Source organism: Mixophyes fleayi, chromosome 5, assembly GCF_038048845.1.
Source record: "Mixophyes fleayi isolate aMixFle1 chromosome 5, aMixFle1.hap1, whole genome shotgun sequence".
NCBI classification, from domain to species: Eukaryota; Metazoa; Chordata; class Amphibia; order Anura; family Limnodynastidae; genus Mixophyes; species Mixophyes fleayi.
Window position 1 is genome coordinate 77,291,059 of NC_134406.1, and position 13,253 is coordinate 77,304,311.

A 13,253-nucleotide genomic window follows, 5' to 3' on the forward strand; every position below is an offset into this window, starting at 1 on the left:
TCATTAAAATGGATTCAAAGCAGTCCACATATGAGCAGAATCAGAAACCAGGTTCTGTCACCAGTCCTGATGGTATTGTTCCCAGTACGTCATCTGGGAAAGGCGATGTAAAAGTACATAGTCTTTTGTTGAAGCAAAAAAGAAGTGTAACTGAGGAAAAGTTAACTGCCAATACAAAAAAAATTGTCAACATGCCATTCTACACACGCAGTGGCAAAGAAAGAATGAAGACTTCGCCTTTCTCTATTACTGCCGGATCTAAAAGTATTACTGAGCCTTCTTCTTGTAAGGCCACTCGTGAGCAAGCAAGACCAAGTCATTTGGAGTCTAAAAGTGGTGCACAACTACTGTTACGCGGGAAAGCCGAGCTGCAAGAAAACAGTAAGGCATTAGAGGATAATGTATGCTCTGAATCAGAAATGACACCAATCCCTGTGGAGAGTCCATCCACCAGTGGTATGTGTAATCTTGAGCATTCTGTTAGTGACAGTGTTCCCATAAAGAAGGGTCCTTTCAGCAGTTCTGCTGATGTGTGCCTGGACAGCCCGAGTGTAGCCGGTGATACACAAATTGAGGATGCCACTTTGGAATTAAAAGAGGATGAGGGAGAGATTTGTGTAGGCGACGAGGGCGCTAATGATGATGTTGATGAGGATGATGCAGACAGATACCAAATTGCCTTTCTCAATTTCTATTTATATTCTAGATTATAAAACGGCTGAACAGTTTTCTATTTTACTCCTAGTGGAGAGGGGATCTGATGCAGACAGATACCAAACTGCCTTTGTCCATTTATTTTTATATTCAAATTCTACAGTCGATGCAGGCTGCTTTTTTTCTATTCAACTACAAGTGGAGGGTGGGGGGAGGGGGCCTCATAGACAGCCACTAAACTACCTTGGTCCATTTATTTTTAATATTGTTCAGTCTATGCAGGCTGCTTTTTTTCTATTCAACTACAAGTGGAGGGCGGGGGGGAGGGGTCATAGACAGCCACCAAACTACCTTGGTCCATTTATTTTTTATATTGTTCAGTCTATGCAGGCTGCTTTTTTTCTATTCAACTACAAGTGAAGGGGGGGGGGGGGGCGCTATAGAGACAGAAACCAAACTGACTTTGTCCATTTCTTTAGATATTTAACTATAAGTGTAGGGTGTAATATACACCCAAAGACGATGGCTGCATTGCCAATAGGCTAAGATGGAGAGGAAGACAACCAGGTTGTGTGGAGAATTAAGGACGGCCTACCAGGGATTAAACTATTTTCTTCCTAATGTATTAGCTTTAGAATTACCTTACTTATCCAAGAAACAGGTGGAGCACTAAATTTGGTTAGTTTATGCCCAAAAACATTGATTTTTCAACAAAATAGTAAATAGCAAACAAAACCAAAACACGCAATGGCGGTTTGGCAAAACCAAATCCAAAACACAACGGTAATCCAGATCCAAAACCAGAAATAAAACCAAAACACGGGGGTCAGTAAGCATCTCTAGTGTCAATACTTCTGCAGCACAATCAGCAGCTTCAGTACAGTACAACTCAAAAGGTTTTTCACAGTCAGGTATTCACAGAGCAAGTGCTTTAGTCAGAATCTATTCGAGGTTGTGGAACAGTGACTCCTCGGTGTGCGAGACATGTTCAGGTTTAGAGGAGGAGACTAATTCCTGCAATGGTAAAGCCAACATAGAAAAACCTGGGATCCTGTTTCGGCAATACCCACACATTCATTTTGAAACCTTATGCAGTGTTTGTGAGAAATGAAGCAACAAATAATTAGAATCAGGCGCTGATGACATAAACAAATCAGAACACAGCAATAAATCATTTACATACTGAATTAGAACAGACCCATTGCTAGGTTGAAAAGATTGCAAACAGTCATGTAAGACTTGTGAAAAGATACTGGGGCTGTCAATAAATCATTGGTGAAATCTGGTCCATGTATATTGCACTCCTTTATAAGAGAAAGCAAAGAGGTACTGACAGTCCAGATGGAGAGGGACAGAAGAGATGGAAGAGCAAACAGTGAAACAGCTTACAAAAGGAAGAATTTGCATCAGAATGAAAACTGGATTGGGCACTATGGGTAATTGGCTCTCAATTAGCCATCAATGCACTGTCCTGTCCACATTTAGTCCATAAGGAACCCGGTATCAGTGACAACATTTCTTCTACCTGTGAGAGACTTGTTTCTGACAGAGGAGTGCAACATTAACCTTTGTCGGGTGACCAGTATATCCTGTACCTCCTGTGCGTAGTTTCCTGGAATATCTAAAACACACCATTAGAGGTACAGTAAATTACAAATCCCATTTTACATAACAAATCTAGGCCAAGTAAGTTGGTAGGAGCCTCTGCAGCTAGAAGAAAAGAATGTTTAGCATCAATGGCCCAATAGTAACTTCTGCCGCTGCAGTCAAAGGATAATAATGTACTTCTCCTGTTACTTCCACAGGTGGAACGGTCCTTGATGATTGACAAATTTAGAGTTGAAGTTAATACAGATCTGGCCACCACTGTATCTACAAGAAAAGTTTGATTAGTACCAAATACATTTATCTTTACATTTGGTTCCTTATTCTGATTATTAATTAACTTAACCATCTATACATTACAGGTGTAGCCTAAAGTTCAGGAACTATTACCTGTACACATTGCATTTGTTGCTATCAAATGAGTATTCCCCTGATGTTGCTCTTCCTCTAAAATATGATCCATTCTTTGCTAAATGTCTAGTGTAATTTTATCTGGATGGGAATGGAAGGGTTTCTTATTCCTTCTTACTCTACAATGTCTAGCAACATGGCCTGTTTTCCCACATTTATAACTTGTTATTGGGTGCTTACATGTTCGCCGTAGAGAACACTGTTTCTGCAAAGCTTGTATATTGACTGTCATTAGTTTATTACTCTTTCTATTTTTATCATGACTAGTAGCAGACTCCCGGAGGGCCGCTGTTATACCTCTCCAATTTGGAATTGCTGTCTGAACCCTAATTTTTACATTTTCTCTAAGCCCATTCATTAAAACTGACACAACTACTTCACTATGGTGAATATTATCTTTGATATCTTGGATTCTGACATTGCCCTTGCAAAATAATCTACAGCACTTTCACTATCCTTTTAACGGAAAATAGTTTATGCTAATCAATTACCACAGGAAAGCATGTGCTTAATTACACATTGATGTTCTTTATCTTTGTTTGATTATCTTAATCGGTTAGAGTTCTATCCTCGTCAAGTTGACTATTTTTTTTTTAAAATCAGGTACTTTTTTATTGAATTTTAGTACATAACAAAAAACCAACAAAACAAACATTACTTAACATATGTCAGCCGTTTAGCAACGCTCTAAGGTTACCCTGGTGAGATCAATGCGAGTAAAGGCATAGATGTAAAATCTATATATCGTACAGAATACAGAATAATATATATATAGCGGAAATGAAGCAAGTTCAGATTCAACAGAACAAATACCTACAAACATATTTAAATGTGTAAATTGTGTAAATAACCTGCATAAAATCTTGTCAGAAATATTGCATAAAGTAGCAAAGTTTATCAGCGTCTAAATATAGCAATTAAATTAGTTTAGCTTTAGACCAGACCAGACCAATCAGGGCTCTCACATTTAACTATCCAACATTCTGGGCTACCCTTCTTTTTCTATGCTTGGATTCGTACCGAGATGACCAAACTTCATGATATTTGTGTTCCGCCCTTCACAAAGTATATGTGTATCTCTCGTGGTCCATGGTCTCATTTACCAAAGCCCCCCAACTATGGAAATCTGGTTTTGCATTTGCAAGCCAATTACGCGCTATGACCACTTTTGCCAAGGTAAGTGCTATGAAGACAAATTTATAAAGGGGCACAGTTAGTTTTTCCTCTAGTGATATCCCGAATAGACATACTTTAGGTTCCAGTGGAGGAACACCGATACCACCCCAACAATACATTTCCATATTTTTTCCCAGAAGGCATGGACTACCTGACATTCCCAAAGCAAATTCCAGAAATCACATCTTGGCTGAGAACATTTAGGACAATCAGCGTTCCTAGCCCAATCAATTGTTGCCATAGACATTGGAGTGTGATATACCCTATGCAAAATATAAAAATGAATTTGTTGAAAACGCACCGAAGATGTGGCAAGTTTGATGCTTTTTAGGATATCATAAGTTGACTATTTATAATAAAATTTTGAAGATCAGTGTTAGGAGGAGCAACGGAAGTGTAAAGCAAAGTGTCTTTATTCAGGTAAATACACAAAAAAAGATAACTCAGATCCACGGATAAGAACAGGTTCCTAAGGAGACTGTATAGTAAAAATGGCAGGAACAGGTATTATAAGTTTTACCCTAGTACAGAAGGCACAAGGCTGTGCAGGAAAGCAGACAGAGTCCAGGGATCAAGCAGAGATCAGACAAACAAATCCAAATAGCCAGGCAGAGATCAAGGTCACAAGCAAATAAGCGAGGTCCAGAAGTCAGGCCAAAAGGTCAGGGCAACAGGCAAACAGCAGGGTCCAAGGTACAGGCAAACGAATCAGGGTCACAGGCAAGCAGGCAAGGGTCATACACAGAAGCTCAATCCAGAAGGTATACACCAAACAGCACAGGAGCAGGTTAGCAGCAGTCAGGAACAAACTGATGAACTGCACAGAGCACAGCTTGAGGCAGGTATTTAAATACAGTGAGACAGGTGCAGTTCTAATTAGGCATTATGCAAGGAGATTAACTCATTCAGGCATGTAGGAGAGTTCAGGAACAGAACAGCAGCACCTCTGGTGGTATGAGGTACTGCTGCTAGATACAAATAACAGGCAGAGTTGTAACACACTGGGTGTACTCCTACAGTATCACTACATTCAGAGTCAATAGCTAGAACTATTGTTTTAGCACAATGGATATTCCTGTGCTTATTAGCATGTGAAAGGGCTTTGTTAGTGTCTATAACAAGCAATGAAGGTGGGACAGTATCCCCTCTCCCTTGTCTCTGAGGACCTTGTTGTAATTGTATTGTATGAGCTAATGCAGTGATTAAAATATGCCCATTGTCTTCCCCTTCACTAAGATTATTACATTTATCATTATCCAAAACTGGGTATAATTTACAGGGTTTAATATTCTCACTGGCGGTACTTTTGTCATCATCCATATATGGCGGAGGTGGTGCGGTTGCGTGCGCAACTTGCAAACTATTTCCCTCCTTTGCGAGTGCTAATTTTTGGCACCTAACTTTGCATTCAAACTGCAAGAAATTTAAACATGCAATATATCTAAGTTGCCATTTTTTTGCAAACTTAACGTACAAATTTTATATTTAACCGTATTCAATATCTCAGGATCAAAGCTGCCAACAGTAGGAAAAAGTCGCACACATTCAGCAGTTATTTTCGTCCACTTACAATACATAGTTTCTTTTGCACCATATTTTCTACTCATAATGTATGTTGCCCCCTGTAACTGCCTGGCTCCCATAGCCTGTGATGAAGCCCATTTTATGCTTGTAATCTCTCAGGACACTAGGGTAGGTCAAGAGAATAGCGAGTCCTATTTTTAGTATTCCCAGACGTTATCTCCTTATAATCAATACAGGGCTAGACGTATCTAAAGTGACGTCCACTCCACTATTCTCGACCGGAAACCTTTTCCATCGAGATTCCTATAGTATGACTATGGTTGCAATATAAATGGTTTATATGCTTGGCTAAATGGTACTGTTAATCATCCGTTTTACGATTACAATGCAAACCTCAAACTCTTATACTTCTCTTTTTATACTTTTATTAAGTATTTACTTAGCTTTACATCACACATATGAAATCACATACACACTTTGTTAGTAACAGAAAAATGCCTATTATTAGCAATTTTCAATTTTTCTTAGATGTGTTTAACAATTTACTTTACTATACTATAACACAACAGAATCATATATATACCCATTGCTAGAGGTGTATAAAATCAAGCATCTAGCCATAAAGTCTCCATTTGCAAACATTTGTGATACAAAATGGGTCATTCTAAAGAGCTCAGTGACTTCAAGCATGGTACTGTGATAGGATTTCACCTTTGCAATAAGACAGCTTGTGAAATTTCATCCCTGCTGGATATTCCACGGTCAACTGTAAGTGATATTATTAGAAAGTAGATGCGTTTAGGAACTACAGCAACTCATCCACAAAGCGGAAGACCACGTATAATCGCAGAGCAGGCAGCACGGTGGCTAAGTGGTTAGCACTTCTGCCTCACAGCGCTGTGGTCATGAGTTCAGTTCCCGACCACAGCCTTATCTGTGGAGTTTGTATGTTCTCCCCGTGTTTGCGTGGATTTCCTCCGGGTGCTCCTGTTTCCTCCCACACTCCAAAATCACACTAGTAGGTTAATTGGCTGCTATCAAAATTGACCCTAGTCTTTCTTTCTCTCTCTGTCTGTGTGTGTATGTTTATGTAAGCTCCAATGGGGCAGGGACTGATTTGAATGAGTTTTCTGTACAGTGCTGCGGAATCAGTGGCGCTATATAAATAAATGTTGATGATGATGATGATGATCTTGTGCATAACAGAGGTGTTGAGTTGGGAGAAATTATGAGACAAGGATAACAGAATCTAAGTATAAATTGGATGAGGGACCACAGGATAGTTCTGAGTCAAGGATTACACCTAGACAGTGAGCTTGTGGGGTAGGATTAATTGTCATTTTGTCAACAGAAATAGAGGTAACTTCTGTTGGCTGGTGGGAATATTATTAGCTATGTTTTAAAATATTGAGATTGAGTTGATAAGAGGACATCCAAGATGAAATGGTAGAAAGTCAGTAACGTGAGCCAACAGAGATGGCTAGAGATCCGGAGAGGATAGATAAATTTGGGTATCATCTATATAGATATGATACTGACATCTAAAGGAGCTTATTAGTTTTCCAAAATAAGTAGTATAGATAGAAAAGAGGGGCAAGAACTGAGCCTTGTGGTACCCCAACTGATAAAGGAAGCAGAGAGGAGGTGGATCCTGGGAAACTAAAACTGAAAAAGTGATTAGGTAGGTAGAATGAGACTCAGGAGAGGACAGTGTCCTGTAGACCTAGGGATTGTAGCATTTGTATGAGAAAGAAATTGGTCAACAAAGTCAAATGCAACAGAGAGATCCAGGAAAATTACTAGTCCAACCCACCTCCTTGCCTGATTTCAGATCTGGAGATGTGGGTGGAATGGAGGCCACCATGTCAAAGGGCTACAGGTGAGGCCATGTCTGATTGTGTAAGTCATGTTTCTGTTATTGCCAGAAGGTTGAGGTTGTTTGAGTGGAAAAGGTTGTGTATACAACACATTGAATGAACGTTGAAAGATATGGGAGACGGGTGATGTGTTTGAGGTTTGCTGCTTTTCAATAGTGTTCTGATATATACCTATGGGGGATGTGGGATTTATGGGGGTGCCCAGGATTTGGTGACATATCACCAGCTAGTAGAAGCAGAAAGAGAGAGAGAAAGATAGGAAAGATGATTAAAACGTGTGTCCTGGGAACAGGGTGGGGATGTTACAGGTAGTGAACACAAATAGGAAAAAAGTTCATGGTTAATTAGATGGGAGTGGAGTAGTAAGAGGGCAGTGTGGACAAAGGTGTGTGTTGCAGGAAGGATGAAGGATAATATAGCTCATAAACATAATACGATGAAAGGTTAATAAGAAAAGCAATTTGTTAAGTATTGGGATTTAAGTATAAAGGGCAAGAAACTGAGGCATATAAAAACAAAACAAAATACCTAGTTGCAATGTTCCTGCAGCTAGAGAAGTGCAGAGTCAGGTTGTAGTAGATGTAGCTTTAGATGTCTTCAGAAATTGTTAATGTTTGTTCTACTTTGTTGTTTAACAATGCATTTCCTAACACTTTGTGAGAAAACCTACTTAGTGTAATAAAGCCAAAACATGTCACACGCCAAACATGTTTTTCTCCTTAGACTGCATACTAAGATATAGTTGGAAGAATACAATATAGCTACATCTGTTCTATTTGGCCAGCTAATCAGTGAAAAAAAAATGTCATAAACTATGTTTCACTGATCAGCAGTCCAACACCGGTTCTAGCAATAGGTAACAAATTCCTGTTACATGAACTTCAGTGCGAGCAGTCTGGTGTGTCAAGGATACCTATTCACTGACTCAGGAGCACTGCAAATGGTTTCCAGAGATGGAGTGTGTGTTTTGACTGGGTGTTGTAGTTGCAGCTGTATAAGCTTACTATGGATGCGCAATAATTGGCAGCCCTCATAGATAGATCACATTTAATTACAATTACTAGCTTTATATCTTTTTCCATGTAAATTAAGACTTGATTGAGGCAGGGTACACAAAATCAGAATTTTGTTTGTTATGGTACGTTATAATTTCATCAAGGTTTTCTCATACTTACAATACTACTGTCAAATAATAGTACAAAACACAAAAGTTTCAATATATTGTCTATGTCAACATCCAAGCCCCCCCCCCCTCCACCCATAATAGAAAATCATTTTTTATTTGTTTTTACCTAGCCTGCAATCCCACTGTGATAAACCAGCACACTCTATGCCAGTCATCAAATTTCTCCCTGGCTGTTAAAGATTTGATAGGTCTGCAGATCTGTTTGCCGAAGCAGTCTCCCTGATACATGGTAATGTGCTATATTTGAAAGTACATCATAGTGCAAGCTAGCATGTTGTGTGAAACATCACACATTATAATGTATGGTAGTGGTAGCAGAGCTGCATAGAAACATCAAATTGTTACAGTGCAGGCTGGGTGCAGGGAGATGAATATAATACACAAAGTTCAATCAGCACTGAATTTCTGGCTGGGTAAGTGGAAATAAAAATAATTTAATATTTTTCATTTTTGGTTTTCATTTTTTTACCACCCGCCTATGGATGCATTTGGGTTTGAATGAAGAGCCAGTAGTCTGCTCAATTACTATTTTAGGTCTTAGGCATTTAAAATGCTTAGGGCAGCATCAACTGTACTGTACATACATTCTTACAATTAATGATACCCATCAAGATGTAATGTGTCCAGTAACAATGCACAGAATGGAGTGACAGAGGATCTCCCAGCAAATATAATGGGCTTACACGTAGTGCATTGTAGACTGGACTTCTTCAAGGACTTTCTGTTGCTGACATCAGGATATTCATGTGTGAATGACAGGGAGAAATGCTGAGTTCAGACTAGCCTGGGGAGTGTTAGACACCTGGATACCTGAGACTGCCTCCCAACATAAAGTCTATCAGAAGAATTTACCAAAGTCGTAGTCTTTATCTCAGCCTTTATTTCCAAGACACAGCAAAACAAATCAAAGAGTGGAGAAACAACCTCAGAATTAAATATGTTACTAATTAACAATTATGTTACTGTTATAGTCATACAAAAACATTACACCTCTTATGCTTGGTGTGAAGAACTTAAGACACGCAACAGGCTCGTACGAAGTGCAAGGGCACGTGGTTTTCCTGGTACTACAATGTGTTACTGGGCTTTTTCATGAAGCCAAATTTGTGGCTAGTCCTTTGTTCAGAAATAAAATAATTTAAACACACACAATACAATATGCTAACTTGTTGTTTTATTCATATTATTTCCTGTTAGCTTCAAAAATACTAAGCAAAGCACATTTTATTTGATACATTTAAAGTTGCATTCTAAAAAAAAAAAGCAATATGGCTGAACTATAGTTCATATTTTATGTTCATCTCCTATAGGGAGCATGCATCATAAATATCATTATGTTTTAGACTCATGTGATATGGTTTGGAATTTACCTACAAAGTTGGCAAGTACGGTCAGATGTGCAGTGTTTCCCAGAGCTGTATATCATGCACAATGTTCAATCAGCACTGGATTTTTGCTAGTTAAGTATACATAAAAAATAAGTTAAGATTTTGTGGACTTAGAATTGAGACGACCTTCTTATCAGACAGAAAAGTAAGTGACGTGACAGGTCCCTTTGAATCTTCCCTTAAGCCATTTTTTTTGCCCCAAAAGGGAGAGCTTGTTTTGTGTTATTCCTGAACTGTTTGCATTTCTCAATAGTTTTACACTATGAAAAATATTTTCTTAGTTTTGTTGATGTTTATTGCCTGAAGTTTGTTACACTGAATTCATACTAAAACTTTAGCTTGTTACATTGTATCCTCATTACTATTACTTTTCTAATTGCCATACATATTCTCATCACTTCACTGTTACCTGCATCTCACAACTACCTTTAGTCTACCCTCCAGCCTGTTTCTAATGTTACTGCCAATCCTCCCTCACTCCCTATTCCCATTCCTTGCCCTCTCACTTTCCCCCTTGCTATAAACCCAGACCACCTCTGTGAACCAGCAACCCTTCAAACATCATACACATCTCTTCACTCCCTCTCTCCTCCTCTCCTGTGCCTTCTGGAATTCCATATTAGTCTCCAATAAACAGGCCATCATCCGCAACCTTCATCCTCTTCTCTATCACTGAAACCTGGCTATCCTTGGCTTACACCACCTCTCCTGCTGCTCTTTCCTTTGGGGACCTTTCCTTCTTCCACACATCCAGACCTGTGTGCTGGCAAGGTGGTGGCATAGGGATCCTGCCATCCCATGCTGCACCTTCTGGGTCATTCTCACTGAACTCTCTCTTCTTTCGCCTCTTTTGAGGTTCACTTCACCCCATCTTCCACCTCTACAGTGCCATCATCTCATGTACCCTGGGAGCAGGTTTCCAAATTCATTGATAACGTCTCTGCCTACAGCTCAGAGGGGTTGTTCTTACTCATGATGTGGTGACTGCCTTAGCAAGAAGGAAGGAGCTTTTCTGGCTTGCCTCTGCTTGCAATGCGGTCACATACTGGTACTCAGACAATTGGGCTTCTGGGCAGCATGGTGCCTCAGTCGTTAGCATTGTTGCCTCACAGCGCTGAGTTCATTGATTCGATTCCAACCGGGATCCTATCTGTATGGCATTTGTACATTCTCCTCGCATTTGAGTGGGTTTCCTTCCACTCCAAAAACATACTGGTAGGTAAAAAAAATTGTTGTAAAAAGTGGTAGGGAATATAGACTGTAAGATCCAATTATAGAATTCTCTGTACTGGCCTGCGGAATATGACTGTGCTACATAAATAAAACAAAAATAAAAATAGTAATCTTCATCAGGTATGGTATGATTACCTGGATTGGTCTAATGGCCTATGGTCTGCTCTTTTTGGTGAGAAGCAAGGCCAAATAATTAGTTAGCTGAGTTTTTCTTACTAGAAGAAAGCTTGTAAATGTATTTCTATTATACCTGTTATGCAGTCCTCCTGTGTCTTTGCCTTAGCTCATTAGCAATAAAGCACTGTTAGGTACTTCAGACTAACAGAGCATTAGTTGAAAACACACAGTTGAACAGCATGAGATTCAATTCAATTTTAATGCAATCAGTACAGATCTGTTGGATGTATTTTTATCTATTCAGTCTCACAGTGCAGGGCATTCAAATTTGTTACATGCCCAGTATGATAGTATCTCTCACATGAACATGCTGCTGGAAAGAAACCATGATAGCACATACGAAATCATCCGAATTGTGTATTTAGCCTCTTCCTGATGGCTATGCGTAGTTCTATGTCTTATATAATAGTGTGCTACTGCAGCCACCAATTGTGAACATACATAGAGTCTTGTTGCAAGTGGTTGGTCCTCTGCATCTTAACTCCCCAACAGCCATCCTGGAACGGGGCTAATAATGGTCACCCATAATTCCTGTGTATTGGCTTGAAAGCATTTGAAATATGTAGGGCTTTAAAATGTAAAATGCATGTTTAACAGTAGAATTACTTTTGCTAGTAAGTACTGTTTTAATTACATTTTTAGTTTTTGCCTATCTGTATAGTTATTATTACATTTTACATACTACACTATCAGGCAACTCCTTTTCACACATTAATTTTAAGTTTAGTTTGATATAGTTTAGTTTAAGTTTAATTTGATTTTGTTTAGTTTTGGGCTGGTTTGCTGTTTTTAGAGCCAGGATAGGGTGGAATAGTAGCATAATCCATTCTTTAGAAAGTTGAATAAAAAACATCAAAAGTCTCAGACATTAGAGTGCTAAATATATCAAGGAGAAGGCTAAGCAAACCACCTAAAGGAATGGCAAAGGAGCAATTATTTACAATGAACCTGCATCATTTATGTATAGCAGAAAAAGAACTGTTGTTTACAGATTCCAAAATATTCAGGATACGTTGCCTCCTATCACACATATCTGTGGATTAATTAAACAATTGTAAAAACTCATCAGATATTAAAAAACATCAATAGTGCATCATCATATCACATCCATATATCAAATAATGCATAATCCACCTGCATAAACAAAGCCACACTTCTCTTCAGCTTTGCTCTCTACTGTTAAATTAATCTGTATCAGCTTTTCTTAAACAGGTAGTGAATATTTTGTATAAGCCTAGAGCAAATAGTTACAAAGCTACATAATAAACTTCAAAAACCAAAAACAGTCCCACATAAGTAATATGAGTTGTAGATTTCCAGTCCGGAACAGACGTGTCACAGAGGTAGAGAGCCATGGTGTAATGATCTTACAAATTGTTCCTTAAAGTTGCTCCGAATAACCTCAATAAGAAACAAAAATCAGTGAAAACTTCTACATGATATAAATATCAGTCACACTGCTTCTCAGAGCAGCTGGTTTAACACGAGTTAAATTCCACTTAATACTTGCTATCTGAATGATTGGGTGCACTAATATTTCATGGTTTTCATGCTGTATACTCCATATGTGGATATGGAATGGTGTGAATGGAGAGCTCATATTATTCCAAAGTGTTAATGCAATCATGTTCTTCTTTATTAAACTAACTTAGAGAGACAAACCAATATGCTCTTTTGTTCAGTATTATGTGACATAGAACAAACACAAAGATGTGCTCAAGCCCTTATATTACCTGCCTCAGAATCTGTCACCTTCCCCGTATTTGCCTACTAGAGCTGCTGGTACTTGAAGGTAATGCCAGGATAAAAGGGAGTAGGTAGTAAAAGTAAGCCTTTTTAGCACAAATATCAAGCATGTTAGATAACTATTGTATATTGTACATTATATATAGCCAGAAAACACTTAGGTGAGATGACAATGTTTTATTAACTTTGTTCTGTTTTTTGCACATTGATTTATAGTGGTATTATAAAATTACCATTTCAGTGACCCAATAAATATTGATTGAGAGACACGAGGTA